Genomic DNA, 20,600 nt, shown 5'->3' on the forward strand with positions numbered 1-20,600 from the left:
TAAAAGGCACAATTGTGAAGGTTTTAGGTGAACCTGTGAAACCTATTTTGATAGTGAACGTTTATATCCCCAGTCTGAGGATATTAGGAGTGGAGTAGCTGTGTGGCTGTTGTTTAACAGTTGGTATACACACAGGCGAACCACTATAATTCTTTGTGCCTTGTGGTTTGAATGTTCGTTTAATATTTCCTATTTTTATCATTCAGAATTGTGGGATGTATGTGTGGATGTGAATGTTGTAATATTTACATTTTAAGCATTGTGAGAATGTTGTAATGGTTTAGACTTTACTTTCTGCTATTTTCCTTTATTATTCCTCTTCAGTTTGGGATATTGATACTTATCGTCCTAGTAACGTTGTCCTGCCATAAACCCTTGGTTTTTATGGTGCAAGGTTGTCCTTAGAACAACATTTGTATCAGCCTCTCAAGACTTGAATTTGAGGTTGCTTTACATTTCTGTATTGTGATTTGTTTCATTTCTTTTGTTGGCTATCATATTCTTTAGTTTTCGCTATTAAAAGTTTAATTTGGCATAGTCCTATTCACCCCCCCCCCCCCCCCCCCCCCAGGACATTTAGCTTGGCCTTTTCAAGTGGTATCAAAGCCTAATAGCTCGTTTTTAATTCTTTATTCTTGGATTCTTTTCCTGAGCTAACGATCTAAGCTATATATAAAATGTCAAATTTTGATAGCCTTTCAGTCACTAGGCCTCCACCATTTGATGGCACCAATTATGCCTATTGGAAAGCCAGGATGAGGATTTTCCTTAAATCCATGGATGAAAGTGTGTGGCTAGCCACAGTGAATGAATGAACCCCTCTTACCACTGAAGTGACTGGTATCGATGGTTCAAAAATAATGAGAATAACAGCTTATTTTTCTTGGACCACACTTCAGAAAAGTGAGAGTAGTGCAAATGCAAAAGCACTAAATGCAATCACTTGCGCACTATCACCAGATGAGTTCAAAAGAATTATATCCTGTGATTTTACAAAGCAAGCCTGGGATATATTAGAAATGACACATGAGGGTACATCAATTGTCAAGAAATCTAAAGTCCAAATCCTCAAAACCAAATTTGAAGAAATTCATATGGAGGAAAATGAAATGTTTATGGACTTCTACACTAGATTAAATGATATTGTGAACTCTATGTGGGGTCTTGGAGATAAAATCCTAGAAAGCAAAGTGTGTGCAAAGATACTGCGCTCACTTCCTGAACGGTTCAATTCTAAGGTAACCGTCATATATGAACTTCCTGATACGGACAATATGAGGGTAGTGGAATTAGTTGGCTCTTTACAAACTTATGAGTTAACTTTTAAAGCTCCAAAAGGAAAATCGATTGCTCTTAAATCTTCTAAAAATAGTTTTTAAGAAAATTCTAATTTAGAAAACTCTAAAGATGATATAGCCCTTTTGGCGAAAAAGTTTTACAAAATTTTCAAAAGTAAAAAGAATGTTGATTTTCAAAAAGCAAATGATAAGAAAAGATCTAAACCTAAATCTAAATCTTGAAAATCATTAAAAGACAGTCAGTATTTCAACTACCAAGAATATGGGCATTTAGCAAACAAGTGTCCTAAAAAGGACAAACCCAAAAAGAAGGGTATGTTGGCTACTTAGGATGAATCCTCTGATTCTGAATCCTCTTCTGAATCAGAAGATTCTGAAATCGAGTCGGGCAGTGAAGTTAAAGCTCTTATGACTCTAGCCAAATTCACATTTTCAGATAATGATGATTTAACAAGTGAAGAAAATTTGAATAGTGATTGTGAAAATGAAGATGATCTTCAAGATGCTTACAATGCCCTATACAAGGAAAGTTGTAAAATTGCTGTCAAACTTAAACTTCAAAAAGAAAAATTTTCAAAGCATAAAGAAAATTATGAGTCTCTTGTTTTAGAAAAATCCCATATTTCAGATTGTTTTGAAAAGACTAAATGTGATTTAGAATTCAAAACCTTCCTGATTGAAAATCTTAAATTTGAAAATGACAAACCTAAACTTGAAAACTCTTCACTTTTGAGTTTAAAGGATACATGAAGGTATGCCCAAGGAGATTTAAAGTTTGAAAAACTCTTATCCGGATCTAGAAAATGTGGCGACATATCCGGGTTGGACTATGATAAAAATATAACTTCTAAACAAAAGATACTCCTCCTAAGTTTGTGAAAGGAGAAACTTCTAACTCAAATGGGAAAAGTACTATTCAAGGTTTTTCTAAAAATGCTAAAACTTTTCAAAAACCTAAAAGCAACTTTGTCAGCTATAAAAATTAGAATCGAAACCCTTTAGCCGAAAAAATAGTTAATTTGCTTAAGGAGCTTTTAAAATCTAACTCAGTAGGTCATTCTTACAACAACATACAGAAGAAGACCAACTATTCTCCTAAACCCAAAACTGTTATGAAATGGGTTCCTAAGGTTACTTGCTTGGTTGCCCACACTGCTTTCAAAGCTAGAAGTCATTCAAAGTGGTACCTAGATAGTGGATGCTCCAGGCATATGATAGGCAACAAGGCTTTATTTACCGATCTTAAAGATACGACTGATGGGTCAGTCACATTTGGTGATGGTAGCAACTACAAGATTATTAGCCAAGGTACGGTTCAACTCTATAATCTTCCCTTATTTAAGAATTTTTTTAAATGTTGAGGGACTAAAACACAACCTGTTAAGCATATCTCAAATATGCGATAACAATCATAGTGTGAAATTTTCAAATTAAGGTTGTAAAATCTTAAACAAAAAGGGTTCTGTAATATTAACTGGTCACAGGACTTCTGAAAACTGCTATATTGTATAAGATGGTAGCTCACCTAATCAATTGTGTTACATGGTCTATACCAATGAAACGGAATTATGGCATAAACGCCTTGGACATGTACACTATCGTAATCTATATAGATTGAGCAAAATAGAACTAATAAGAGGTCTACCTAAAATATAGATAGTGGACAAAATATGTGGTGAATGCCAAATTGGCAAACAAATAAGGAGCCTTCACAAGAAAGTGAACTCCAATGCCACATCAAGACCACTTGAATTTCTTCATATGGATCTTATAGAACCAACCAGGTCGAAGAGTCGAGGTGGCAAAAACTACATTCTGGTGATCATGGATGATTATACCAGATTCACATGGGTAACCTTCTTAAAGGATAAATTAGAAACCCTTGATGAAGTAAAAAGAGTGCTCAAGTGGATTTAAACTGAAAAAGGTTCTCAAGTCAGTAAAATCCGTAGTGATCATGGATCTGAATTTGAGAATAGTAGTTTTGAGAAATTCTATAGCGATCAGGAAATATCACATGAATTCTCTGCTCCCAAAACACCACAACAAAATGGAATTGTGGAGAGAAAAAATAAAGTGCTTCAAGAAATGGAAAATGTAATGTTGAATAGTATGAAGCTCCCTAGAAATCTTTGGGCTGAAGCTGTAAATACTACGTGCTATATTATTAACCGAGTTTATACATGTAAATCTAATAATAAAACTGCTTATGAACTTTGGTTTGATAAGAAGCCTACTATCAAATACTTTCGAGTTTTTGGCAGCAAGTGCTATATTTTACGTGATCCTGAAAATCTGGAAAAATTTGACACAAAAAGTGATGAAGGAATATTTTTAGGATATTCTTTAAACAGTCGTGCATATCACGTATTGAACAAAAGGACTGGTGTGATTCAAGAATCTATAAATGTGGTCATAGACGATCATTTGAATACACCTGCCCCAAGTTCAGATAATGATGAAGTTCTTTTAATTGACAAACCAGATACTTCATCAAATCAAACTAATACTGAACAGAGGTCTGTTAAAGATCATCTAACTACTCAGATTCTTGAAAACCCTCTCACTGGTGTGTTTCGCATCCCAGATAGAACCGGCTAACGTAAAAGAAGCCCTTTCTGACGAAAACTGGATAGTTGCGATGCAAGAAGAGCTTAACCAATTTATGAGAAATGATGTTTGATATCTAGTTCCTAGACCTAAAGATAAACACATTATAGGAACTAAGTGGATTTTTAAAAATAAGTCTGATGAACTTGGTAATATTATTCGAAACAAGGCTAGACTGATTGTATAAGGGTACACTCAAATAGAAGGCATTGATTATGATGAAGCATTTGACCCAGTAGCTCATCTTGAGTCAATCAGACTTTTTATATCCATTGCATGCTTTAGGAAGTTTAAAATTTATCAAATTGATGTAAAGAGTGCCTTCTTAAATGATGATCTACATGAAGAAGTGTATGTGGAACAACCAATGGGTTTTAAAGACCCTAAGAACACTGTTTTTGTGTATCACCTTAAAAAGGCTCTCTACGGTTTAAAACAAGCTCCCAGGGCATGGTATGAAAAATTGACTAAGTTTCTACTAAGTCATAATTTTAAAATGGGTAGTGTCGATAAGACACTCTTTGTTAAGAAACATAATGATGATATCTTAATGGTTCAAATCTATGTTGATGATATTATTTATGGATCAACATGTACTAACATGATTGTTGAGTTTGTGAATTTAATGAAATCTAAGTTCGAAATGAGCATGGTTGGAGAATTAAACTATTTCCTAAGGTTGCAAGTAAAACAACAACCTGATGGTATTTTTATTTCACAAACCAAGTATGCCTTGAACTTGATTAAAAGGTTCGGATTTGAGAATGGTAAGAACTTTTATACTCCTATGAGTACAACTTTAAGACTCTCAAAGGACTCTACAGGTAAAGTTGTAGATCCTAGACTATATAGAAGTATGATTGGTTGTCTACTTTATTTAACTGCTGGTAGACCTGATATTGCTTTAAGTGTTGGTATTTGCGCTAGATATCAGTCTAACCCTAAAGAGTCACGTCTAACTGCGGTCAAGTGGATTATGAGATATGTTACAAGTACTGCTAAATTGGGTCTCTGGTATTCATATGATACTAGTGTTCAATTGGCTGGATACTCTGATGCTGATTGGGCTGGTAATATCAATGACAGGAAATCAACTAGTGGTGGTTGTTTTTATATTGAAAATTATTTAGTTTCTTAGTTCAACAAGAAACAAAGTACTATATTACTCTTAACTGCTGAGGCTGAATACATCGCAGCAGGAAATGTATGTACTTAGCTTGTTTGGATGAAACGTATGTTAAGCGATTATGGAATTGCACAGGAATCAATGATATTGTATTGTGATAATTCCAGTACGATAAATATTTTAAAAAATCCAATCCAACATTCACGTACCAAGCATATTGACATTAGGTATCATTATATTCATGAATTAGTGGAAGAAAAAATAATATCTTTAGAATACATTCTGACTGAGACTCAACTTGCTGACATTTTCACTAAACCGCTCGACAAAAGCAGGTTTAATAAATTAAAATTTGATCTTGGTATGTGCATTCAAAATTGATTATTCATGCATGTATATATCATAGTGTATATATATATTTGATACTTTATGTGGTTAAATTATAAATTTTTATGAAAAAATACATGTTTTTTTCCTGTACACGACCAGTCGTGGTTGTACTGGACTGGTCATGGTACAACCGGTCGAGGACAACTCAAGACCGGTCGTGGAGCGTATTGGGTCTTTTATAATTTGGAAAAAAATCTCATCTTCCTCATTCCCTATTCCCTCTCTAACGAGCCGACGCCCGACCAATCGAAGCCACCAACCTAGATCTTTAAGGTTAGTGTATTATTTGTATTTTTCTTGTAGATTCTAGTCTATATTACTTCATTTTCACTCTTGGAGTAATCTATTTGATCTTTCATTACAATTTTGGGGTTTTATTTTAAAAAATCTGATCTAGCAAAACCCCACTCTACATCCTTTATATCTTCTTGTTTCCTTTAGTTGCTTGCTGTAAATGGACTCCAGAGGGAAAAAGAAAATAACACGTGGTGCTTCCTCTTCTAGGTCGAATTTAACTCGGAGACATCTTCGGTCTCCCGAAGATGATCCCTCATATGTGCGGGTTTTGCGTATGTGCAATGTCATTGTCGAACATCCAGTTGATCTTAATCATATTGCTCAGTTTGGTATCCTACCTCTACTTCAAGCTGTAGGATGGGATAACATCTTACATTGGGGTGGGCCAGCATTCTAATCTATTGCACAGGCCATGTTTGCATATCTTTCTGACTTTTCTACTGAAAATTTATCATTTAAGATTGATGTTAGAGAATGGCCATTTAATGTAGATCGTCATCTGATATCTAGCCTTATGGATATTCTTGTTAATGATGAGGGTATTCCTATTCATACTTTAACTGAAAAACCCTCTGAATCAGAGAAACGTATGCTAACTAGAGATTTATGCAATATGAATGTGCAATGGACGTATAAAGGGAATGCGCTCCCCGTAAAGTATTTGTTACCTAGATACAGGGTGCTCCATAGAATTTTTATTTCAAATTTGTATCCTCGTTCAGGTAACAAAACTGAACTAACTTCTTTTATGGTTCGGGTCTTGCATTCTGTCATTTCTGGTATTAAAGTTTGTCTGCCTTCCTTGATATGTCATTCAATTATTCAGTTTCGTCTCCATCCAGGTCATAGTCATATTCCGTTTACATATCTTATGACTATTTTAGCTAATCATATGTTAGTAGCTATGCATGTTGGAGAGGCTCCTATCCATCATCTCATTTTCAACAATTCTAATATAAACAAAATGAAATTGGGATTAGCTCCTGGCCAAGTGGATGTTGGTGGAAGTGGAGCTGAAGCTGGGAATGAAGAAGATGCTAGTGATCTTCCTCCTGATGATATTAACATAGATGACATTTTTGATGAGATAGAATCTGACTCTGGAAATGATCCTGATTATGAGCTATCTGAGTTTGATGCGCATTTACGTGCTTTAAAAGAGAAGGTAGAAAATATGAATGTTGCCCATGATTTAAGGTTTAAATATATGCGCAAGTATCTCAGGTGTATAAACAATGGCCTTCATCAACTTGATCCTTCTATTCCTGCTCCTTCTTCAGGATCTGATTAAGTGATTATATTGGTCTGTATTAACTTTATTACTTTTTACTTTTCGTGGTGTATGAACCTTAAGTAACTATTTTTTGTTTAAACTAGCTTATGGTGTGTGGACTTTTTAACTTGCTTATATCTTGACTAGTTCATCCAGTTCTTACTCTCCTGCTAATTATTCTTTTATTTCTTCCTTTGTCATAATGTGACAAAAAGGGAGAGAATTTATTGGGTATATAGATTGATATTTGTGGATGTAGTAGCATAAGCATTTCTTTTGGATTTATATGTGCTACTCAGGGGGAGTAATATTTGTGATTGTTAACAACTGGTGCATGATTCGTTAACCAAGCTATAATATTTGTGCTTGTTAACAACTGGTGTGCTTATTAACAACTGGTGCATGATTCGTTAACCAGGCTATAATATTTGTGCTTATTAACAACTGGTGCATGATTCGTTAAGTTAACAACTGGTGCATGATTCTTTAATCAGGCTGTAACTGGTTCTTTTATATCTGAGTTGTGCTTCTCTTCTTTGGAGTGTGTTTTGTCACAAATTTGACAAAGGGGGAGATTGTAAGTGCTATGGTCCCATGCCCCTTTGGTTGTCAAATTTTATGGTGCTAAAACCTTTATATGTGTCTTGTGTAGTTTGTTGTTGTATGGATGTTCAAGACACTGTTTCAATGCTTCAAGTCAAGTATGCTGATCTTGTCACGCCCCAAACTCGGAGACCGGGCTCACAAAATTCCCGATCGCCGAATCTGGCGCCGACAGCCTCCGTAGAACCCCATTCTCGGCTCCCAGCGCCCATTCGCCAGATTCCGATCCTGGGATGCTACAAGGAGGATTTTCAACATCAGTTTAATTCGTAATAAGCATAACCAAAGGCATAACCCACACACAACAACCAAAAACTCCATCACATTTCCACTCTAATAAAAAACTTTACAAGTACAATGAGCATAAGGGAAATACAATGAAGATGAACAAAACTCCAAAAATGATCTGCCATGCGCCTAAGCCTCAGCGCTGCTGCGATCCAACGTCACCTGCACGCAACAGTCGTGCATAAGCTTATAGAAAGCTTAGAGGGTGGTGAAAGTGTATGCTCAAGGTGGTAATGCAGCTATACAGTATCAGAGTAATGCGGAACAAGCTGATGAATGCCAAGAATACTATAGCCGTACCAAGGCCGTGCGGTGCAAGGAATGATGTCGGCCATACCAAGGCCATGCAATGCGAAATGCAAGTCAAGCATACAAATCCTCGTCTAAGTCCACATGTCAATACGACTCAAATCTGGAATATCACCGGGGTCTAGTACACTCCAAGCCAGATTGCCGCCCCATCGCGCGCAATAAGGTGAGTGGAAAAGACCTCACTATCCGCCTGCCAATATCGGGCTTGGCTTGTCAATAGCGGACCCATTCCTCGAGCTGGTCAGACTCAGCCTAGCATTGCCCCCTACTCTCGGGCGGGTAAGGCCGCACCCCCTTCCAACCGACCACGACACAGTGGAAAGCGCAACCGTCTGGTAATCGGCACTCAACGCTCATGCATCCACTCGGTCTAGACGTTGGAGCAACCTCCTGGTACCATAAGGGTTTAGGGACTTTCACCCAGGGATATCTATCGCACCCCATGTAGAACAGTATTTCCGGTATCCAATCCTGCCAACCACGATACGTCTGTGGAGGCTACGGCCCTAATGTCGCTAGGGCATACAGTAACCATATCACACAATGCGAATGCATGAATCACACTATCCAGTCATGCAGCAACCCTGCGCGTATCGTGCGCTCATGTAGGGCAACACCCCTTGTACGGGAGCCCCTAAACCATCTGCCCGAAGGCATATGCTATGATCAGGCATTTCTCATATCAAGCATACGTATGATGCATATGATTATGAATCATGGAATTAAACATGTTATATGGGATGGATGATAATCATAACAAAGATGGGCCTAGACGGCCTACATATCAGACGTACGAGCCTAACAATGGGCCCTAAGGAAAGTCATAATGCGGACATTTAACCACACTATACTTGCAATGTGGACGTCAAACCACCATTGCTCCCAAGGCACGACTGTCATAAATATCATTATATGATTCATGTTGGGACTGCACATTGCAATGAACCTTAGGTATATCTCATTGGGCCTTCAATACATCAAATGGGCCGTATCTCATGGGCCTTATATTCATTAAGTGGGCCACATCAATGGGCCGCATCAATGGGCCTTATGTTCATTGCAATTGGCTATAACCCATGGGCCTTAGAGTGCATCAAATGGGCCTGCTCACATGGGCCTTATATGTACCAAATGGGCCTCGCCAATTGGGCCCCATACGTGCATCAAATGGGCCTACCCATATGGGCCTTATATGTATCAAATGGGCCTCGCCAATTGGGCCCCATACGTGCATCAAATGGGCCTCGACCCATAGGCCCCAATACATTTTAATGGGCCTCGACCCATGGGCCCATAATGCATTAAATGGCCTCGACCCATGGGCCTTATATATAAATCAAAGTGGGCCTCAACCATGGGCCACAAGTAATGAAATGGGCCTCCCACGCCAATAAAAATATATATAATATAGTATATAATATACATACAGTACATATAATATTATATATCATATAATATTATATATATGTGTGTATATATATATATATAAAATATATAAATATACACACACCACACACGCACGCACCCACGGGCCCACCGTCCCTGGACGGTGGGGAAAACACAAACATCATAGCTGGCCCCTCCGTCTGCCTGGACGGTGGCCAAAACACATGCATCACTGTGGGCTCCATGTGGGGCCCACCATAATGTTTAGATGCCATCCAACCCGCTGATAAGGTCACATGGGCCCAGTTGAAGGGTGAAAACAAATCTCACCCTGATCCAAAACTTCTGTGGACCCCAAAAGGATTTCAAAGGTAGAAGTCTAATCCCACTGTTTCCTACGGTGTGGGCCACCTGAGTCTTGGATCGAGCTGATTTTTGGAGGGTGGTCCAGTGACCTTAGGGCCCACCGTTTGGATGGATTAGATGACAAATAAACATCAGGGTGGGGCCCACAGCTATAGCCGTGCTGGGCTGTACGTCGCCCGTCCGGGCGCTGACGTGCGCAGGCAGCGCTGCTGCCTCTCTGACACAGCAGCAGTAGCTGCTGTGTTGATATATTTTTTTTTAATTTATTTCTATTTTCTTATGGTTTTCAGTGGTGGGGCCCACATCTAGGCAATCCATTCCGTCCAATGTTCTCCCATGGCTCACCACGAGCAAAACAAGTCCAATATTGGACATATTTTGGAGTATAGGAAATCAGGGGAGGTTTCAATGGTGAAAACCACCATTTGGTTTGGTATGGCCCGCCTGAAGGTCTGATGGATCCCATCTTTCAGGTCAACGCCTAAAAAAGGCTTGAGACAGGAATGGATGGTGTGGATTTAATACATACATCAAGGTGGGGCCTACACAAGTGGACCACCCCCAAACCAAGCTAATATTTGCATTTCCCATGTAACGTCCAGCGTCTCTGCAAATACACTAGAGGTGGGCCTTGCTTATGTGGGCCACCTCATGGAGGATGGTGTGGATACTACACACAAAGTGGGCCCCACTTGTAGGTGATTTGGATGGAATACATACCTTATGGTGGGGTCCATTCAAGTGGGCCACACAACCTCTTCATCATACAACAAAATAAAATAAAATAAAATAAAATAAAAAAATAAAATAAAAAGGGAGAGAGATAGAGAGTGAAACCGCGTGATGGAAGGACCCCCGACACTATGGGCCCTCCCTTGCACTAAATCATACATCAAGTGGGTCCCATTACCTGTGGGTCCATGGAATTGAAATCCGACGGTGGAGATCCCTTCTCCACTAAAATAGACGGTCTAGATGACCCTAAGCATGTAAGGAAATAAACATCATGATGGGGTCCATGGAGAATGGCCCCATCATGGAATGATCATAATGATCCAAGTGGGCCATCGGCCACATCTTAGGGTCCAAAGTGAGATCCAAACCATTGATCGGTTGGCCTCACTTGGCCCATCTTAAAAATATCAAAATCTACCCTATCAAGGCACCCACCACTTGATCTTCTTGCTCCCTTGGCTTCCTTAGCTCCTTGTGCTTCTCTTTGATGGAGGAAGATGAAAAATGGATGGTTGAGATGAGAGATCTAAGGATGGGAAGGTGGGCCACACATGTAGCTTGGAAGGAAATGGGAGAGGCTCATACGTAGGAGGTTTTTGCTTATGGGAGAGTTGAAATGAGAGAGAGACTTGTAAGGGAGAGAGAGAGGGAGTGATGGGTGATGGAGTGATGGATGGGAGAGAGAGGGATGGGTGTAAGAGCTCTTTTTGACTTTTTTGGCAAAATGTGTAAGAGGAGTTATGGGTTGTAAGAAACTTTTTGACTTTTGGGGCTTGCTTGGGAAAGGGTGAAAGTTTATGTGTATTTGACATGATGGGATTGATGGGATTGATTGATTGATGTGACACCTCATAGAGATTCCCTCGAAATTCACACGCGCGGCGTTTCCTCGCACCGAACACTGGCCCACAACTCTTGACCAGAGCATCGCATCAGCGCGCGAGTCGCGGCATAGGAACCGCGGCGACGACGCGGTCGCTAAGGTACGAGCCCTGGGTTGAGTCGACTCAGGTTGACGGCACGAGAATCCAGGTCGCGCGCAAATACCGGTTAAGGGTCGAAGGTTGCCGGAATTCGACCGGAAAGACCGCGGAAGCCTATGGAACGGTACAGTCTAGGATACGGGGCTTACAGATCTACTTCAAGAAATGTAAGGTCATGTACTTGATCCTCTTTTGTAAGCTTCAATATTTAGAACTACGTCAATCAGAAGAGTGCTTGTTCAAGTCTAAAGATGATGTTCAAAAATGAAGTACATTCTAAGAAAACAAATCCAAGCTGTAGAAGATCTTAAGCTTCATAAGGTTCAAAGGTCAACCTTCATTTGATTGAATGAAGTTTCAATATTCATACTTCATGTCTCAGGTATGATAGACCTTAGATTGACCTTAGGGTAGGTCATTTTGAATTCATAATTCATATTGAATCATTTTATAAGTATTTGGTTTGTTCTAAGACTAGCCCTGGACCTTGTTCGACTAGTCCTAGCACTGGTTCGACCAGTTCTATAAAATTCAGGACCAGTCCTACGTTTGTTGCAATTGTTCAGAATTTTCTATTCATCTACGACCAGTCCTGGACCAGTTCTAGAAAATTTAGGACCAGTCCTACGTTTGTTGCAATTGTTCAGAATTTTCTATTCATCTACGACCAGTCCTACGTTTGTTGCAATTGTTCAGAATTTTCTATTCATCTACGAATGAATAGTGTTGACTAGTCATTCGACCAGTCCTAGTTCTTTGATTCAAACTACAACAACGAATCCTTGAGTCCTACGACCAGTCGTGGGTTTTCTACGACCAATCGTAGAGGTCCTACGACCAGTCGTAGACACCCTACGACCAGTCGTGTAACCGTCTGTTTCAATCTCGCTTGAAAGTTTAAAAATTCGTTTCATCTACGACCAGTCGTGGAGTGCTTAGGACTAGTCGTAGGCGTGATTTTTGCATTTATAAATAGATGACGAATTTCAGAGATTAATAACTCAATTCAAGTAAAATCAAGCCATAACTCTGAGATAAGTTTGTGTTTATTTTTAAGCTACATTGTGCTTATTTAATATTCTCTTTTGTTAGCTTATTTAATTTGATTTTATTTATATATTCCAATCTAAATTGAAAAAAGGAATTGTTATATTCATTCTTGTTGGAATCAAAATCAGCTAGCCCAACTGGTTTAATTTAAAATCAATTAGAACTTAGAACCATATCAAAGTGAGTATTGGACATTGAACTTCGCATTCGAACTTCTAATCCGATTGGTTCTTCCAGGCTGCAACAAAAGGAGAAATCCAGGTATTTTACATTTATTGTAAATTCAATTATTTTGGTTTTGTTTGAGGTTAAGCCAGAAAAATCTCATTGTGTTGGTTATCTGAAGAGAGCCAGAAAACTCAGAAAGTGGGATTTTTGAATTATGTAAGCCCATATAAAAGACATAATTGTGAAGGTTTTAGGTGAACCTGTGAAACCTATTTTGATAGTGAACATTGATATCCTCTGTGTGAGGATATTAGGAGTGGAGTAGCTATGTGGCTGTTGTTTAACAGTTGGTGTACAAACAGGCGAACCACTATAATTCTTTATGTCTTGTGGTTTGAATGATTCGTTTAATATTTCCTATTTTTTATCATTCAGAATTATGGGATGTATTTGTAGATGTGAATGTTGTAATATTTACATTTCAAGCATTGTGGGAATGTTGTAATAGTTTAGACTTTACTTTCTGCTATTTCCCTTTATTATTCCTCTTCCGTTTAGGATATTGATACTTATCATTCTAGTAAGGTTGTCCTGCCATAAACCCTTGGTTTTTATGGTGCAAGGTTGTCCTTAGAACAACATTTGTATCAGCCTCTAAAGACTTGAATTTGAGGTTGCTTTACATTCCTGTATTGTGATTTGTTTCATTTCTTTTATTGGCTATCATATTCTTTAGTTTCCACTGTTAAAAGTTTAATTTGGCATAGTCCTATTCACCCCCCCTCCCCTAGGACATATAGCTTGGCCTTTTCAAATTCGGATCGTATTTGTGAGTTTTCTATTAATCTAATGGTTGGATCGGCTCGAAACTGAACGTCAATGGCTAGAATGGTCCCAGGAATTTATCAGACGACTGGGTCCACCTATATTTTGATTTTAGGATATTAGTTGTTATTATTAGAATAAGTTTTAATGTTTTCCATTATTATTATTATTATCATTTTTACTTTTATTGTTAATTTCATATGTGTGCACCGTTAATCATGTTGTGGGTCCTGCTCCATAGGTTATTAAGACTACATATCTCATGATTTTACATTATTATTATTATTATAGTACTTATTGTATGCATCACTATTATATGTGTATTCCTAAATACTTATTTTGTTTACTAATCTATTTAGTTTTTATTGTAAGATCTGCCTTTAATCGAAGTCATAAATGATTTGAATAGTTCCATATCAAGCCATGTGCACACGCTACTCCAAAGGTTTATGGTTGATTTTATAATCCGATAGTTGATTTTAGGAAAATGATCGCTAGATCGATCATTGAAACATTGCAGACCTAATGACAGTGAAAGATCTCTAGGGAGCCGCATTAGTGTGACCAAGCCATGTGTCAAGGGACAAGATGCCGAGGCCCCATTGATTCATGCTTCACAACCTAAGATGCATGGTTAGGTTTAGCCTAATGAAGGTGAATGTTCAATGAACTAGGTTTATGTTACTAAATTAGACCTCCACGATAACACCTGAGTATTGTAAAGTACGGGGCGTTACAGCCATGGTCGCAATTTCCCCAGTGATTGCTCTTATCTAAATCTTTGATTAAAAAAATAAGGACATTCTAAAGGTGTGAGACCTGTATCCTAGCCTATACCATTCCGTATGCTTCCGCAATTCTCCCAGTCGAATTTCGGCGACCCGCGATATGTTATTGGCATTTACGCGTGACCCTGTGTCACTTGTCGATCTGAATCGGCTCGACCCGAGATTTGTAGTAATGCGACCGCACCGTCGCCGCGGTTTCGACATCGTGTTAGTACACCGAGGCAATACCTAGGTCAGGAGATGTGAGCCTGCATTCAGTTCGAGAAAAACATCCCGCGTTACGAATTCTAAGAGAATCTCTACAACACATCACATCAATCAATCAATATACAAGTCAAGTACATATCCCATCACACCCATCCCTCTCTCACCCACAAGTCAACAACACCCATACCTATCTCATCCCATTCTTACCAAAAAGTCAAGGTAGCCTATACATTCCCATGTCATATCCCTTACACCGCTCCTCTCTCTCTCATTTCTCATTTTCATTCCAAGCAAATCCCATGAGAGCAATGTCCAAGCTCCCTAAAGAAGCTATGTGTGGCCCACCTTCCTACATCCCATCTCCACCATCCAAGCTTCATCTCGACCGTTGAATCTCATCCATGGAGCTCTAGATCATATCGGTGGAAGGAGGAGTCCAAGATCTAAAGGTGGGTATTCATCATCTCGATTTGGATGCTTTGAGGGCCCACATATGGTGGGACCGATCTTGATGTATGCATTGTTTAAGGGAAGGCCCAATAGTGGCGGGGTCCCTCCCCTTCACATTTTTCTCTCTCTCTCTTTCTCTCTCTATTTTTTTATTTTATTGTGGCCCACCTATGATGTAAGTATCTTACCCATGCCATACATTTGGTGGACCTCACAGCTGTTGAAGCGAGACCCACCTCGATGCCATGACCGGGCCCTACCTGCTGTTCGTTTGGAGTAGCCCGGATGGAGAGAAAACAAAAATATCAGTTTGATATGAGTAGGTGGGCCACACGTGTGGACCCACCAGATGTGTGCGTTGCATCCTTGTCATCCATCGTCCGACCATGGATGGTGGATCCCACTTTGATGTATGTGATTTATCCCTGCCGTCCAGATGTTCTGGACGGTGGGGCCTGCAATGACTTACAGGTTGTTCCAGCACCGTCCATCTCATGCCCATCGTGCTGCTGGTGTTTTATCAACACTGTCAAAATGATGGGCCCCACATCAGCAACTGCAGCCGCTGCTTTGACGCAATAAGTCCTATGGGTATTGTCATGAGGTCTGTGTTTCATCTAAACCGTCCGTTGGACTAACGTCCAACCTCCTGGACACTGCCTCATTCAAACACAAAAAACTATATATAATAAATATATATATGTATATAATAGGTGATATTACATTATATTATGTGGTGGGCCCCATGTGGGACCCACTTGACGTGAACGGATTGGCCGGTTTTCCACACACACTAGCTGTATTGCTGTTATGTTGTGATTAGTAAGCTCTGGGCGTCTGATCATTGGATACATGTTAAATCCCAACAGTCTGTAAGCTGATGTAGATCTATCAGGTGGACCACACTTTGATGTATTTACTGTATGCACACCGTCCAACAGATTTGGACGGTGGGCCACACCTACATGTCTTCATATCCACATCGTCTAAGGGGTGGGGCCCACCCTGGTATATGTGTTTTGTGTGTTTTACCCTGGACGTCCATCTGTTTTGCCAGCATGGGACCAACCTCAGATGTATGTGTTCTATACATGCTGTCCATCTGTTTTTCTAGCATGGTACCACCATGATGGATTTATTTCATCCACACCATGCAGATCGTGCTGGACGGTGCTGGACTATGTTCGGACAGTGCTGATTTACATGGACAATGTTTGGACGGTGCCGATCATCATTAGTGGCCACGTGCCCCATAAAATGATAGTGTACAGCAATACGCTTATTACACTCGCAACTATTAAAATGATTTTTGGTGTGGTCCAAGCCCATTTGAGGCCCATTGGTGTGGCCCATTAGTGCGGCCATCCATGAGGCCCATCATGATGTATTTTTGGCCCATGTGCAGGGCCCACCTATTTATATTTTTAGCCCACGTGCAGGGCCCACTTGTTTTGTATTTAAAGCCCATATGATGAGGTCTGACTTGATGTACACGAGGCTCATTATGATGTGTATTAGGCCCTTATCGTACGGCACATTGTGACATGTATTAGGCTCATGACGCTTACCCATTTGATGTATTCAAGACCCAAATACGTGGCCCATTTAATGCATACGAGACCTATGCGTAGGGCCCACATGTTATATATTTGAGGCCCATGAACAGGGCCCACCTGTTGTGTATATGAGGTCCATTGGGCGGCCCATTGATGCGGCCCACTTGTAACATTTGAGGCCCATGGGTTGCGGCCCATCTTGATGCGTATTAAGCCCATGTGATACGACCTACCATGATGTGTATTAGGACCATATGATGTGGCCCATAGTGATGTGTATGTAGCCCTTATATGAGGCCCATTGCGATGTATATTAGGCCTTTGTGTAAGGCCATGGGCCCACTCTATGTTTGGCCCTATGTGAGCCACTGCTTGGGAGCAATGTTGGTTGAATGTCCACATTGTAACCTTCCCTTAGAACCTTTCTTAGGCTGATTCCAATTGTCCAGGCCGATTGTATTGGCCAATTATCAATGCTGATTATCAGTACCAGTTGCCGATACCGATTATGAGTATGTGATGTCGAGGCCGATTGTTGAAGCCATTTCTAATTATCGAGGCCAATTTCGATTGTTAAGGCCGATTGTCGAGGCCTAATGTGATGTATATGCGGTCCGTATTTGAAGCCCATTGTGATGTGTTTTAGCCCGTGTTTAAGGCCCAATGTGATGTATATCAGGCCTATGTGATGAGGCCCATTTTGGTACATTTGTGGGCTAGGCGATGGAGCCCATTATGATGTATATTAAGCCCATGTGAGAGGCTCATCGTGATATGTATTAAGCTCTTGAGTAAGGCCCATGGTATTGTATATTAGGCCCTTGTGCGAGGCCATGGATCCACTATATGGTAGTGTCTATGCGGGTCATTCCCTAAGGGCAATGTTGGTTAAATGTCCATATTGTCGAGGCCGATTGTTGATGCCGGTTATTGATACCAATTATGAGTATGTGACAACATAACATCATGATACATGCTCATACGCATCATCTGCACGTTTGTTATGAAATGTGGTTGACCATTATATATATCATTAGACAGGTTGTTATGAGACTCCCTGATAGGCGGTGGTTATCTCACATGAGTGCATAGTATGCGCAGGATTGATGCATGACTAGATTATATAACTCATGCATCTTGCATTGTATGTTGTGATTATTATATGCCTTAGCGACATCAAAGCAGTAGCCTCCAAAGCATATCGTCGATGGCCAGATGGGACACTGAAAATATGTTATTAGCATCAGGCTGCCATAGATGGTCCTGGGTGAAAATCCCTAAACTTCCGATGCCAAGAGACGCCCCAACGTCGAGACCGAGTTGATATATGAGCGCATGAGGGCCGTATACCAGTATGTCGTGTCTCCCACTGTGTCGTGGTCGGTTAAGAGGAGGTGTGGCCTTACCCGCTCGATGGTAGGGTGCATAGCTAGGCTGAGTTTGACCATCTCGTGATTCGGTCCACTATCGACGTGCCAGGTAGATATTGGCTTACTACTAGCCAAGCGGATAGTGAGGTCTCTTTCACTTACATGGTTGCGTGTCCAGTGGGCGGCAATTGCATGTAGAGTGTACTAGACCCCGGTGATGATCCCAGAGATGTACAGTACTGTTTTGTGCAATCGGAGTTGCATACTCATTCATTCATTCATTCATTCACTATCCACTCGGATTGGTGGTGCGCAATTATTTGTTACGTGTACCTTTACAATGCTCAGGATTTCGGTTGGGGCGCGTGACTAAACTAAGATCAATAGTTTACCACATAGAGTCTGACTATCCAAATTAGGTATGGGACTAATTTGGATAGAAGTCCCTTGTGATGGACCCCAAGCTTGTGATACTACGTACCATAATCCCTACTTCACACTCCTGCATGGTCATTTGCACCGCATATTGCATTGCATCCTCGGTATCTGATACTTGACTCTTTATGAATACTCATTTGCATAGCTGATTTGTATTGCGTACTCTGATATTGTATGACTCATGGATTTGTCAGTATATCTGCTTACTCTGATATTGTATGATTCATGATCTCACCAGGATTTTCGACATTGTATGATTATGATGTATTTGTGAGCTTAGCACTTATCTTGCACACACACTTTCACCACCCTCTATGCTTTCTATAAGCTTATGCACGATAGATCCGTGAAGGTGGCGTTGGTCGTAGCAGCGTTAAGCTTGGAGCGTGCAGCTGTCTTATGGAGCTTTGATTGTATTTTGACATATGTATTTCCCTTTCAGTACTGTATTCAAATGTTTATATTAGTGGATATGTGATGATAATGTTGTTCTTGTGATTTGGGTATACTTGTAGTTATACTTCTTACAAGATAAATGTATGTTGGAAAATCCTCCTTTAGGATCTCAGGATCAAAATCTGGCGCATGTGTGCTGGGAACCGAGAATGGGGTACTACAGAGGCTGTCGGCATCGGATTCGGCGATCGGGAATTTTGTGAGCCCGGTTTCCGAGTTTGGAGTGTGACAAGAGGTATTCAAGCAAGTAAAGATAAACATACCTCTATTGGAAGCTATTAAGCAAATTCCATCTTACGCCAAATTTTTAAAAGACTTGGGTTTGGTGAAGCAGAAGTTGAATGTGCATAAGAAAGCCTTTCTAATAAAGCAAGTGAGTGTAATTATTAATTAGAACACTCCCCTAAATTTCAAATATTCGGGGTTTTCCGACCATTTAATGTATCACTGGAAACTTCTAGATTGAAAAATCACTGTTCGATTTAGGGGTGAGTGTAAACCTCATACCTTACTCGGTATATGAGCAACATGGGCTTGGTGAATTGAAACCCACCTAGATAACTTTATAATTAGTCGGTCGCTTAGTTAGAATACCGAGGGGGGTAGATGAGGATATTTTAGTCTCGATTGATAAATTCTACTTTTCGGTAGATTTTATTGTTTTAGATACACTACTAGTGATGAACATGACTACTCAAATTCCTGTCATCCTTGGCCATTGTAACACTCTGAACTTTTCAATACTCGAGTATTGAAAGTGCTAGAGTATTACCATGAAGTTTAACTTAGTATGTATATATGTACAACACCAATTTAGCTATCTTAACCTTACATCTATTCTAAAACATGAATCTGATCATTGAGAATGATCTTCATCCATAGATCAAGTCATCCGACTATTGATTTCAAGATAAGATCATTATATGTCCAAGTATTCCTACTTATCCATCATAACCAACCGTTCAGTCAACTATCCACCAATAGGTAAAGATATCTGACCGTTCACTTTGAGTTTGGACCACCCAATCATAATAAACTAACTACTTGATATATATATTTGCTTGTACACATATCAAATTAAGATTTTGATCCATTTATCTTGTTCACCACATATGAATATGCTTTACCCACAATCAAAACTAGAATATGAGAAACTTACACATGTGAATAAGTCATTTGAATCTAATAGTATACATGTTCTACATCTTGATCACTCCAAAAACCTACTTGTATTCATCCGTTTACAAAACTGACCATATAACCACCTACATACATGATCAAAGTACTAATCATCAAGTTTTCCTATTTTTAACATGTCATCTGACCATCCATCATATTTGAATCTGCCAAACGGGCCGCCTAAATATTAGAATGAACAGCTCAGTTCGAAGATTGTAAGGTATATGCCACAATTGCCGACTGACTTCTCTATTATATATATGAAAGCATTGATTTAAGTCTTGGGGCGTTATAGCCCATTAAAAAGGCATCTTGGTCATCTATAAGCGATTAAGGCCCAAAATGAGGCGATGGAAGAGAATGAAAATAAAGAATGTCTGTGAAATTTCAATGCATTTAAATGGTATAGTCCAATATTACGAACAGTGGAAGTTGGAGAAATAAAA

This window comes from Magnolia sinica, chromosome 16 (assembly GCF_029962835.1).
Source record: "Magnolia sinica isolate HGM2019 chromosome 16, MsV1, whole genome shotgun sequence".
Classification (NCBI taxonomy): domain Eukaryota; kingdom Viridiplantae; phylum Streptophyta; class Magnoliopsida; order Magnoliales; family Magnoliaceae; genus Magnolia; species Magnolia sinica.